At 42.2% G+C, this 12,191-nt stretch overlaps 1 pseudogene; it reads right to left on the bottom strand.

The window, feature by feature from the left end:
• Positions 1-5,994: 5,994 nt before the first annotated feature.
• On the bottom strand, positions 5,995-7,599 carry LOC147417977 (uncharacterized; annotated as a pseudogene).
• Positions 7,600-12,191: the final 4,592 nt, after the last annotated feature.

Below are 12,191 nucleotides of genomic sequence, written 5' to 3'. Positions count from 1 at the left end.
GGTAGCACCGAAGGTGCCATCATAGGTGAGAAAAGAGATACTCTTTCCTCCCTCCTTGAACTTCTTTACCTTTTGTGACCTTCGCCATGCAGAAAATGATTTGCGATGTCCTCCCCTCTTGTATTCTCTAGGAGAATAGCCATAACTTTCGTCGGAAGAGGAGGAAGGTGAAGAAGAAGGAGAAGAGGGTGACCTCTTCCTAGCCCTTTTCTTCCTTTGTTTCCTCTCTTGCCTTTCAGAGTGATGAGGAGAAGGACTATTTGTTGATTTTTTCCTCTTGGGAGGAGTGGGCGATTGTCTAGACCGCCGTCTTCGTGGAGCCACATCTTCAGAGGAACTTAAACTTTCATTGCTTTCTTGATCTTTGGATTCTTCCTCTCGAATGGGAGAGAGTCGTCTTTTGGGGGTCTCTTCAAGAGGCCTCCTACACTCTCTCTCCTCTTGGAGAGGAAGGGAAATTCCATAAGCACGAAGTTGTTGAGTAACTTCGGCTTGCAAAGCAGGGTTGCCCATAGCTTGCTGCAACCTAGTGACGAGATAATTCACAAACATGGGAGCATCATCATTAGCACCTTCATGTGAAAGATCAAAGCTATCAATGTTTATTCTACTCTCTTGATTATTGTCAGCCATGTTAACAAAATTTATGTATGTACTTAGTGTGTGCTTTGGCAATTCAAAACCTTAGTTGCCACTCCTCTTACCCTTTGAAAATCGGCTCTTAAGTATCTACACCCACGGCTCAAAGTGGATAATTATAGAGAGTAGAGGAGTAGGTCTAACATAGCAGAGTTGCCAAGGGCTAGCTCCTTTCGGACTTCTTATGGCTCAATAATGGTAAAGCCGTAGGCAAGTCTAAAAAGACTCCATTATTAAATCCAAAGCTCCCGAGGTGTGCACCATCCCCCACATAGTGGGCTCAACAAAACCGATATAAGATCCCAGTTCCACTTACCCTAATATAATTAACAACATCAACCATTTATAGGCTACTTAAGTAACTCTCTTCTTAAGCAAGACAAGAGAAACCAAATGCTCTGATACCAATGTAATGGAATTGGCCTATTTAATTTGAGAGTACCGGAAATTAATGAGAGTACTTTTGAGAAATGACTTTGTGAGCATAGCGGGTGAACATAATTGAACATAGCAACATAATCATAACAATTAATTAACTTGGCATGAACAATACTTTTGCAAGAGAGAGAATTTAGAGAACATGACAACAGTTGAGGACAAGATTTATGTGGAGCCGGTCCCCCCTCCAATAGGCATTTGTATTATGATTTCTCCCATTAAGAGAGACTTGTTACAATACAATCTTTGTGTTCCTTGTGACCTAGGTGATGCAATGAAGATGGAAAGCTTCATGCATCACAAACATAACATAAGCTTGAAGAAAGCTTTAACTATCCCAAGCCTCAGTCCCAAGACCTCAAACACCTTCGAAGGTGGAGAGAGCTAGCAGGGAATGAGGGTAGGGAAGAGGAAGAAGAAACATTTCGTAGGAGAAAGAATTAGTTCCTCACTTATCATAACTCTTGTTGCTAGCATACATAATAGCATAGTAATGAAGAATAAGGAGATGGCAAGCTTAAGCATTGAAGCATGGCTCTTGGTTGGATTTGCACTCCATAACCAAGAGTGTTGGTGTAGGCTCTCAACCTCTACTTGCTTGGAGAAGGAGAGGGAGCTCTTGCCTTTGCATAGCACACAATGAGAGTTTTTGTGAGTGTGTGTGGGTGAGTATACCCCCTAAGAAACCCCCCTCCTTGCTAGGTCGACCCCCTCTTCTAGCTCATCATTGAAGCTCATTGGCTCATGCCAAGCCTAGCCAATCACAAGCTTGAGCCATTTCTAGCAATAGGTGTAGTCTTGGGACAAGTGCCCCCCCTTTCCCCTTTGAGAGAGAGGACTTGATAAATGCAAAAACAATTAGATAACTGTTGTAAATTATCATTGGAGCCCTTTTAATCCTAGCCAATAGAGTTCAAGCACCTCATGGAGGTAACATGGGTAGGGCTTGACATGTGTCCCTGTTGCCTCTTTAAGCTTGGGCGTTCCTTGAGAGTGTGTTTGTGTGTTCTCTCTCTAGCCCCTAAGAAAAGGGCTCGCCCCCCTCTTTGTAGGGATCTTTTTGAGCTTTGGTGCTCAAGCACCTTAGTCATCAAGCATGACTAAGCACTTGGACTAGGGGTGTTCCCACAAGCATCTCAACCAAGCATGTCAAAGCACCTCAAGCACCTTAATCATGCAGCAGGTCAAGTACCTCAAGCACCTTAATCAAGAACCTCAAGCACGACAAGCACCTCGAGCTTGGTCCGGGTTCCCACCTCAAGCTCAGACCTAGCTTACCTAAGGTCAAAGGACTTTTACACACATTATTGGAGGTCTTCAATGAAGCTAACCCTAAGGTCTTATGCTCCATTGGTTAGCCTTGCTCTTTGATAGACCATCTCTCATTTGGGCCCCTTTACTATTGGCCCCGTGTTGAGATAGATCTATAAGCACATATCTATATCTTAACACTTGTTCCCGTTCATTCTCCCACATTAAGTGATCAATTTAATATGAGAAAATCATTTGGGTTGGTTAGATATTAGATTTTATGACACATATCCTATGCACTTTATTGGTGATCAAGGGGTATTGTGGGAGAGCTAAATCCTTGGTGGCAACCCCAAGTTAGCTTGATATCCTTTTTGTTGTTATTGGTCTCAAGGTGGCGCCCTTTGTCACCGATGTCACAAAAGTTGAGGTATGGTTTGTTGGCAGATGTCATGGCTCGAATGGAGAATGGCTTTCTATGTTTTTTTTTTGTTTTTAATTCAATTATCACTCATAATTTGTGAGTTTGGAAAACAAAACCTCAACATCTTGAACTCAATGGATACATGTAGCAATATCAAAGTAAGAAGTCTCTACAAGCTTTAATAATCTGCATTGCCTTAATTGAGATTATGAATAACATGATAAAATCACAAGGCCTTCCCTTGATGAAATGCACCTACTATCGTTTAGCTTAGTCTTTACATTATTGTGCTTGTAATGTGATGCTCCCTCAGTGGCGCTCTATTTTATGGACCATCAAATGACGACTCATAACATATGGGAGTGGGCAACAACATTGACAAACAACAAAAATGAGATTTTTTACTTCATGATGGTGGGAAAAGGCTTTTATGTGGCAATTTCTACCTCTGAGCAAACTATTCAATAATGGTTATGAGAGAGGGAATTTGGGGGGCTTCCCTCTTCACTTATGCTATGCCTTGGATGCCCAACTTCTATCCAAATGAAGACTTTATGAACTTTTGCTTGATGTGGTTTACTTTCAAGGGGTTTCCTCTCTCGTTGAACATTAAGGTTTGTGTTCTAAGGAATAAGAGTAAGCCAATCCCCAAGTTTTTGGTTTTGAGTATGGGCACATTTACGAAAACTTCCGGCAAGAGCTAGCATTTTCCTTGTTTTTGAATGCCTACTACAAGTGCTGCAAAATTGGTCATTATGCTAAAAATCCACGAGGTAGAAGTTTCTTGCAACCCAAAGTTTAGGAGAGCTTGGAGATGCATCACTAGGGAGGTCAAGTCATATGCAGATGGCCCAAGGCCAGGCTAGAGTACATGACCTATCATGCATAGTGATGACTGAAGAGAACAGATGCCCAACGATGGAGATGCAAGAGGAACCAGTCGCACCTATCATTGGTGAGATTAGCAAAGAGACAAGAATCTTGTTTGCAGAGTTGAAAGATAAACCATATTTTCTCGTCAATCCTACTGGAGGGATCAATTCTAGTCAATTTGGCTCCAATTTTGGTGGTGATTAGAATTTGAAGCTTGGTCTTATTAGCCATGTTGTCCATGTTTCAGGAACTGTGACTAACACTATTGTTTTTCTTAAACAAAAGAAAATGAAAAAATTAAATTAATTAATGGTTCTGACACTTTTATTTTTCTCGATGGTATGTATCGTGTACTCCGGCTTGGTGGTCAAGGGGGACATTGTGGCAAGACTAACTCCTTGGTGGAAACCTCAAGTTAGCCTAAGTTCCCTTTTGTTGTAACTAGTCTAAAAGGGTGGCACCCTTTATTAGTCAATGCATCTAGTATATCTGGTGGTGTGTGGTGGGGATGTTGGCAATGGCTCAGGTTAGTTGGCTCCTATGTAACTCTTTTTTTGTTTTTACTAAATTATTCACTCACAATTTGTGAGTTTGAAAAAAAATCGAGGTGAAGACTTTGGCATTTTAAATCCATCATGTCTGCATAGAAGAGAAAGAGAGAGAGAGAGAGAGAGAGAGAGAGAGAGAGAGAGAGAGAGAGAGAGAGAGAGAGAGAGAGAGGGTTAGAGAGTTATGGAGAAGATATCTATAAAAACGATAGAGAAATGCGCACAAAGAAGGAGGGAATGGGTATGCTCTGTGCAAAACACAAGTAGCAGAGAAGGGGGGAGAGAGGGAGAGCCTGGCTCGAGGTCTACAAACGACGTCCAAGAAAGAGTGGGCATTAAAAAATGCACCTGCCTTGTTTTTTTATTCCCTTTTCATTAGTGACTCAAATGAGTTCCATCCCCCCAAAATCACTTGAAAAAGGAATGCCCAAGACAACCCTTTTTGGACCACCAATACATGCTTTTACCCAGGGTGAGTTACTTTTTTTGGCATTTGCTATATTTATCCCTCTTTTTTAGTATTTCATGTGAACTCCCACTTTTCCAAGACTCCTTGCATGTTGCACATGCACGAGAACCCCCTTTCAAGCCACAATGGCGCCCGACAACAATGATCACCAAGTCTAAGTGCATGCCGCTCCTCATATAAAAAGGGGGGCCCATATGGGGACCCCATGTGTGAACCACCCCTTAGAGACTACCACATCATCTACCCACTATTTCCGTTATCCATTGCCAGTGGGCACTAAGGAGAAACACCCCCATGACCAACACCGTCATCGACATCGCCCACCAACTGGCCCATACGGCCTCCTGATAGCACATGCCATGGCTTCAAAGAGAGAGCTCTCCCTCCACACCACTTGGATGCCTTGTGAAGGGTTGTGCCCCAATAAAAATACTCAACACTCTTGCTTTCCGCTACCTTATGTGGGTTTAGTGGACCTGCCAATTGACACACTCACATGAGATGTACCCCTTTTAGCCACCAAAAAACTTCAAGACCACCCAAGACCAATTTAGGAAATTTGGGAAAAATTCACATTTTTGAGACAATTTTAGAGTCTTGCCAAGACACTTAAAAATATTAGCATCTTCAAGACAATACATTCATGTAAACTAGAGGAAATCTTGAGCTGGGTTTTGGACTTCTACATGCACAGCTTACATCTTAGATGTTCTCTTGTTTACAACCAGGTAGCTCAATCCTAAAGCTACACATTTCAATCTGCAATTTCCATGGCACAGGAAGATGTTCTAGAAATAAGTGATCATGAGATGGGAACAAATGGGTGTTGCATCTTACAAAACTCTTTACTTCTAAACAAGATAGTGAAATCCTAAGGCTACATCATTCCAATTTTCAATTTTAATGGCACAACAAGATGCTCATGCAACAAGGAAGTGAGAAAACAAATCTCAATGCTCACATTTAAACATACAAAAAGCCAAGAAATTGAGTTTCAATATCAAGGACTTGAAACAAGTTGCTTAGAACACTTCGTGGAAAAGGTTCAACATATGAAATAGATACGATGCTAGAGGAGAGAAAATGATTTTTTTGGAAACTCTTATATCCCAACTCTTACACTTGAAAGTCAACAAACAAGCTGATGGAGATCAACTTACAATATCTTGGAGTGGGAAGTAGTCCAAAAAATCCATATACCTAAGATATAAGGCACCCAATTATCACATTTGAAATGGACCCATCTGATTTTTTTGGGTGAAAACATAGCAACTTGTAGCCGTGCTTGAACTAGGCAAGAGAGAACTAGACAACTCGAACTTGACATTCAGCTCTAAAGCCAAGACGTCGTACTAAAACAATTAGAACTTAATGTTGAGCTCTAAATCCAAGAAAGTGCATTGAAAACAACTGGAAGGTGAGTTAAACTCCAATGCCAAGACGTAGTGTTGAGAGAAAATCAAACTTGAGGTTGAGCTCGAAAGCCAAGAAGTCGCGTGCTAAAACAAATTCGAACTTGAGATTGAGCTCTAAAGACAAGAAGTCACGCTGAAAAGAAATGGCAAGAACACATGTAGAAAACAAAGTCTAAGACCACATTTAAAACATTCATTCAAAACCATGAGTGAGACAAAACTAGGTTGCTCATATTGACGTTCCGTCAAGTGTGCCGCTATGTATGGAAGAAGAATGAGAACTGCAAGACAGCTCTGAGGCGGTTAGAGTGGACATAGCACAATAGAGCCAAGGGTGATATAGGATGGGCAGGCAACTGGGTGGCCAACAATACAACCAATGCTCTAACATTAGGCTTGATGTTACTTCAAATCGAAAAGCCAACTTGATCTAACATTAGGCTTGATGTTACTTCCAATAGAAAAGCCAACTCGATCTAACATTAGGCTTGATGTTACTTCCAATAGAAAAGCCAGCTTGAACTTGAGCTTGAGGCTAGATTGTACAAACCAAAAAACTTGAGGTCGAGGCTAGATCGTTTTCACCACAAAAATCAACTCTACCTTTAAACTCCACCCCTAGATGAAAAGATCCAAATTCCACATTGTAGGTTGCAAGAAATGAGCCCATACACTTTTTGTAAAGCTTTCACATTTAATGCATATACTTGTCAACCTGCTAATTCAAAATTCAAAATAAGTGTTTGCATTTGATGATTCGTCAAGTTCACCGTTAATGCTGCAGTCATCACGTGTCCTGCTTCGTTTTTTAGTAGCCTCCCTCTTCGTCTATGAGGAGCCTCCTTAACCTGGGAGCCTGCACCGGGGACATTCTACCTACGAGTAAACTGCTCAAAACCCTCTAGAGGCAGTCAACCTTTAGCTAAAAACCTTTCTCGTCGACCTTGTTGAGGCAACCAAAGAGAGCGGGGATGTTAAGAGCCTGCGTCGGGGGCATTCTACCTGCGGGTAAACTGTGTCAAGGTCGAGCTCAAAACCCTCTGGAGGCAGTCAACCTTGAGCTCAAAACCGTGCTCGTCGACCTTGACAAGGGGGGCCTGCTTTGGAGCCGCCATAGCCAGCCTTTGAGTATCATTCTTGCTCTCCTGCATGGTTATCTCGAGAGAGCTCAGAACCCTGTTTGTTGACCTTGTTGCGGCAGTCAAAGAGGGCGGAGATGTGAGGCTAGCTTTGGTGATGGCTTCCTGTACCTTTCCCATGCTTTTGAGCTGATCAGCTATAGCGAAGAAGGTAGCAACAAAGGCGAACATGGAGAGGGAGGCCGGCACCAGGCAAGGGAGCCGCCATAGCCAGCCTTTGAGTATCATTCTTGCTCTCCTACCTGGTTATCCCGAGAGAGCTCAGAACCCTGTTTGTTGACCTTGTTGTGGCAGTCAAAGAGGGCGGAGATGTGAGGCCAGCTTTAGTGATGGCTTCCTGTACCTTGCCCATGCTTTTAAGCGGATCAGCTATGGCGAAGAAGGTAGCAGCAGAGGCGAACATAGAGAGGGAGGCCGGAACCAGGCAAGGGAGGAGGTTGCTTTGGGAGAGGGTGGTGAAGTTTGTAGGGATTTCTAGGGTGGATACACACTAGAACCATTCATTGCATGAAGACTAGTAAGAGATAGAAAAATACACGTAGAGCTATAGAGCTTAGATTATGAGAAAAATGGAAATTGGTTACAAGCATGAGAGGAGGTCCTCTTATGTAGGTTTGAGGTGGAGTTCTAGAGAGTTCTAGGTAGTGTTCTCGCACGGCTAAGTAGAGAGTGAGAGCAACATGTTTTTACCCTTCAATCTCCCTCTTAAACACATGCTTGAGCTTCCTAAGGTTCACTTGCAAGAAGAAATGCGGTTCATGGTGGTTCTCAATGGATACAACACCTATGACCAACATTGATACAAAAGATTGGATACAAGATCAAGGTTCAAATGTGATGATGGTTATCAATGGATCCAACATCTATGATCTACATTGATACAACATGATGGTTCACAAAAGATTAAGACTTCAATACAAGGATCCAACATAGGAGTTGGGAAACTACAAAATGTCATCATATTCAAAGACTTTCAATGAGCCATGTTTGGAACTCCCTCTAGCATGTTTTTTATTAGAAGTAGAAGCAATAGAGATGGTTGGAGAAGAGGATGCGGAAGTACAAGTAGATACGGGAGCAATAAAGTTGACTTGTTCACCTTCATCACAATAGTCGCCATCACTTTCATCATCATCACCACTATTTGTGTAGTGGAGATTGTTGGGAATGCTTTTACCTCTTTGGTTGACGTTGGAGGTATTGTTGGTGTTGGGGACTTGAGTGTTAGTGTTGCAAAATTGAGGTGCATGCCCCATTTTGCCACACTTGGTGCACTTCTTGACTTTGTAGCAATTGGGGGACAAATGGTTTGTCTTGCCACAATACTTGCATGGAGAGGTGTGCTTGGTAGATGATACATAAAGTGCATTATTAGCAATTACCTCTTGATTTGTGTGCTTCTTTTCTTCTTCTTGAAGTGAATGTACTATGATTTCAAGAGAAGGAATGGGCTCCTTTTCTTTAAGCACCGTTACAATATTATCATAATGCAATGGGAGTGATTTAAGTAATACGGCTATCTTATCTTCTTCTTCTATGTTGCATTGGATATATGAAAGTTGAGTGCAAATGCTCTTAAGCCTATTTACTAGGCTTGATAGGCTCTCATCATTTTGCATAGTAAGCCCATATAATTGCATTTTTAGAGATATTTTTGAATGCTTTGATTTAGCACCAAAGGTTCTCTCTAAAATCTCCCATGCATCTCTAGAAGAGGTAGCTTGATCTAGATGGTGTATGATATCATCCGCTACACTAGTGAGGAGAATTCCCAATGCCTTTTCATCTTTAATTTGCAATTACCTTTGTTGTGCATGAGTGAGTTGAGTTTCATCTTCCCCCTCTTTGGTGATTACATTCCATAAGCCCTTTCTCATTAGATAACCTTTCACCTTGACTTGCCATGTATGAAAACCTACACCATGAAACATGCATATGCCGTCTTTGCCCATGATGTGTGTGGCAATGAACTTGTAATGCAAGGGAGGTCCTATCAAGAGACTCTCTTGATGGTGTCTAACCCTTTACAACGAAGCAAATGGCAATGCGACAATGGAGAATGATAGCAAAGTTACCCGTCTTGAATGCCTTGTGTAGTGAGCTTGGTTTTTTTGAGTTGAAGCTCCCTCTTGATTTGAAGCTTCCTTGCCTTCTCGAGTGCTGAAAAATCTCTGCAAATCAGTCCTTCAATGGTGTATTTGCTCCTCAAATAGCTCCTTCCTTGATGTAGACTAGTTGCTAGTAGTAGAGAGCTTGCCGGAGGTGTTAAAAAACACCTTTCTTGATGAGCTATGGCCTCAAAACTCCAAGGTTGGCTTGCTGAAATTCCAAATCTGAAAATGAAAGTGAGCTTGAGAATGGCTCGAGAAGGCTCAATGGAACAAGGCAAATAGCTAGTAATACTAGCTAGTCCGTTGCCAATGGCTTCCTAGTGCATATGAGGGCTCGGAGAGGCAATGAATGACCTCAAGATTTAATGGAAAGCTTGCTGGTCCACAACAGTACAGAAATTCCAGATTTGAGATTTCTTCAATGATGTAGCTCACGGATGCAAGAGATGGGGTCGCTAGCTAGTAGAGATGCTAGTAGAGTGTGTAGAGAGGGTTGAGAGACAATGGAGGGGATGAAGTGCAGCAATGGAGAGCTTCTAGAGCAGCCCACGAGCTGTTTTGAGGCTTATTCTCAGCCAAGGAAGAAGAGGTAAAGTGGGTGAAGAGAGAGAAAGAAAGGAGGCCACCTACTTACTTGACTAGTGGAGTCACTAAAGGTAGAGAGAGAGAGAAAGAAGGCCACCTACTCCTAGATCTAATGATGAGGATTTAGATTGGCCTTATTCCTATGGCTCTGATACCAGTTGTAGGGATTTCTAGGGTGGATACACACTAGAACCATTCATTGCATGAAGACTAGTAAGAGAGAGAAAAATACACGTAGAGCTACAGAGCTTAGATTATGAGAAAAATGGAAATTGGTTACAAGCATGAGAGGAGGTCCTCTTATGTAGGTTTGAGGTGGAGTTCTAGAGAGTTCTAGGTAGTGTTCTCGCACTGCTAAGTAGAGAGTGAGAGCAACATGTGTTTACCCTTCAAAGTTGACACCGTGGAACTATATGGTGTACAATGACAACTGTGCCATTTTATTAGTATAACATAACATTTATAAAATGTTATGCAGAGAAACTACTAGTGTTGGACATATTAGAGAGCTTTCGCACTGCCTGTACAACTGGTATCCCACCATTTCCAGATGCTAATTCAGCTCGGAGGAAGGGAAGACGACACAATTTCAAAACCTTTCCTAGACTCACTGATGCAAGCATAGAGGCATTTGTGCAGAATGCACTCATGCCTACTATTATGGTCTTTCGGATTGACTTGTTGAGGCTAGAAAAATGAGGGCATCTTGATCATGTCATCAGTCAAGAAGCTCAAATTGAACGTGCAGTCCAGATTTTGGGTCGTCAAAGCAAGAACAATCCATGCCTAGTGGGAGAGCTAGGCTAGGATGGGCAATACTGCCATTGCGGAGGGGATGTGCAGAGGATCGTAAGGTGACTCCACTCTATTTCCTATTCATGGTGTTTTGCACTAAGATGGGGTGTAAGCTTGAACTTAAGTTCGAGATTCCACCTCATCTTGGGTGCATAACACCATCTCAGTGTAGGCTCGAACTCCTCCACCCCATCTTGGTGCATAACACCATGAGTAGGTAGCTTAGTGGAGGCTTGCAGGCTCAAACTTAAGTTCGAGCCTCCACCCCATCTTGGTGCATAACACCATGAGTAGGTAGTCTAGTGGAGGCTTGAACTTAAGTTCTAGCCTACCTCCAACATTGATACAATGAGCTTGACCTTCATGTTTGAGCCCCCACGCCACCTAGGTGAAGGATGAGCCCATTTCTTTCTCATGTCATTTTCCACTAGGGTGGGGTACAAACTTGATTGATCATCCACCCTACCCAGATGGAAGTCCACGCACTGCTTGCTCCACGCGTTTTGCACCAGTTTTGTATTAAGATGGGCTTTAGGTTCAATCTTAAGCTAGAGCTTCCAACCAGCTTGGTGTCGAGAATCAATATGCTACAACTTAAGTGATCCTTCAAGGTTGATCTTTCTCTCAGTCGTTTTTTGGCACACATAGAGAGAAGGGTTTCATTACCTTTAACTCACAATTCAAGGTGCTTCCCATAATTACCTCATATCTTGACAATGATGAAGAGTCTAATCTCTTCGGGAATGAGATTAAAATACACCCTATGATATGTCATAAAAGTCGTATGGTCTTCTATCTAAAGAAAATACACCATATTACATATAATCAATACCACAATAGTCTCAAAAATTTGAAGTCTCTCATTTTTTTTCAAATTCCCTTTGTCATAATAATCAATATCTAATTCTCCTAAATGATTTTCTCATATTAAACTGATCATTTAATGTGGGGAAATGCCAAGGGAGAAAAAGCTAGAATATTGGTTAAGCCAGTAGACCGGCCACAGTAGGGATCCAAAGGAGGGAAAATAGGGATCCAAAGGGGGGGGCATCTGCAAAAGAGCCATGTGCAACAATGGGCTAAAAAGACCCCAAGGTTCAGCCCATTAAGACTTCCAAAATGCTAAGGTTCCAAAATTCAAAGGTTGTGTCCAAAGGTCAACCCTAGGGAAAATTGGATGCTTTGTGTGTGCCCTAAAAGTCTTTGCACATCCCTACATGGGAGGGGGCGAGCCCCAAAGGTAGGGGATGAGAGAGAAAGCCACACACACACACACACACACACACACACACAGGCTCCCTTTACACAAAGGGAATGAGGGACACATGTCAGCTCCCTAGGCCAGATGCCCACAAGGTGTGCCCAATTCCTATTGGAAGACCCTTGAAGTGGACCAATGAGAATTAAGCTAGAGTAAATGTAGTTTAATTAATTTAAAAACATTTAATAAAAGAAACCAATGAGAATTAAGTCTCCTAGAAGACTATTGGGCAGTCTCCCAAAG

This window comes from Adiantum capillus-veneris, chromosome 30 (assembly GCF_014529385.1).
Source record: "Adiantum capillus-veneris isolate H3 chromosome 30, ASM1452938v2, whole genome shotgun sequence".
NCBI classification, from domain to species: domain Eukaryota; kingdom Viridiplantae; phylum Streptophyta; class Polypodiopsida; order Polypodiales; family Pteridaceae; genus Adiantum; species Adiantum capillus-veneris.
The sequence above is the reverse complement of the archived record's forward strand: the minus strand, read 5'-3'. Positions and strand labels throughout refer to the sequence as shown.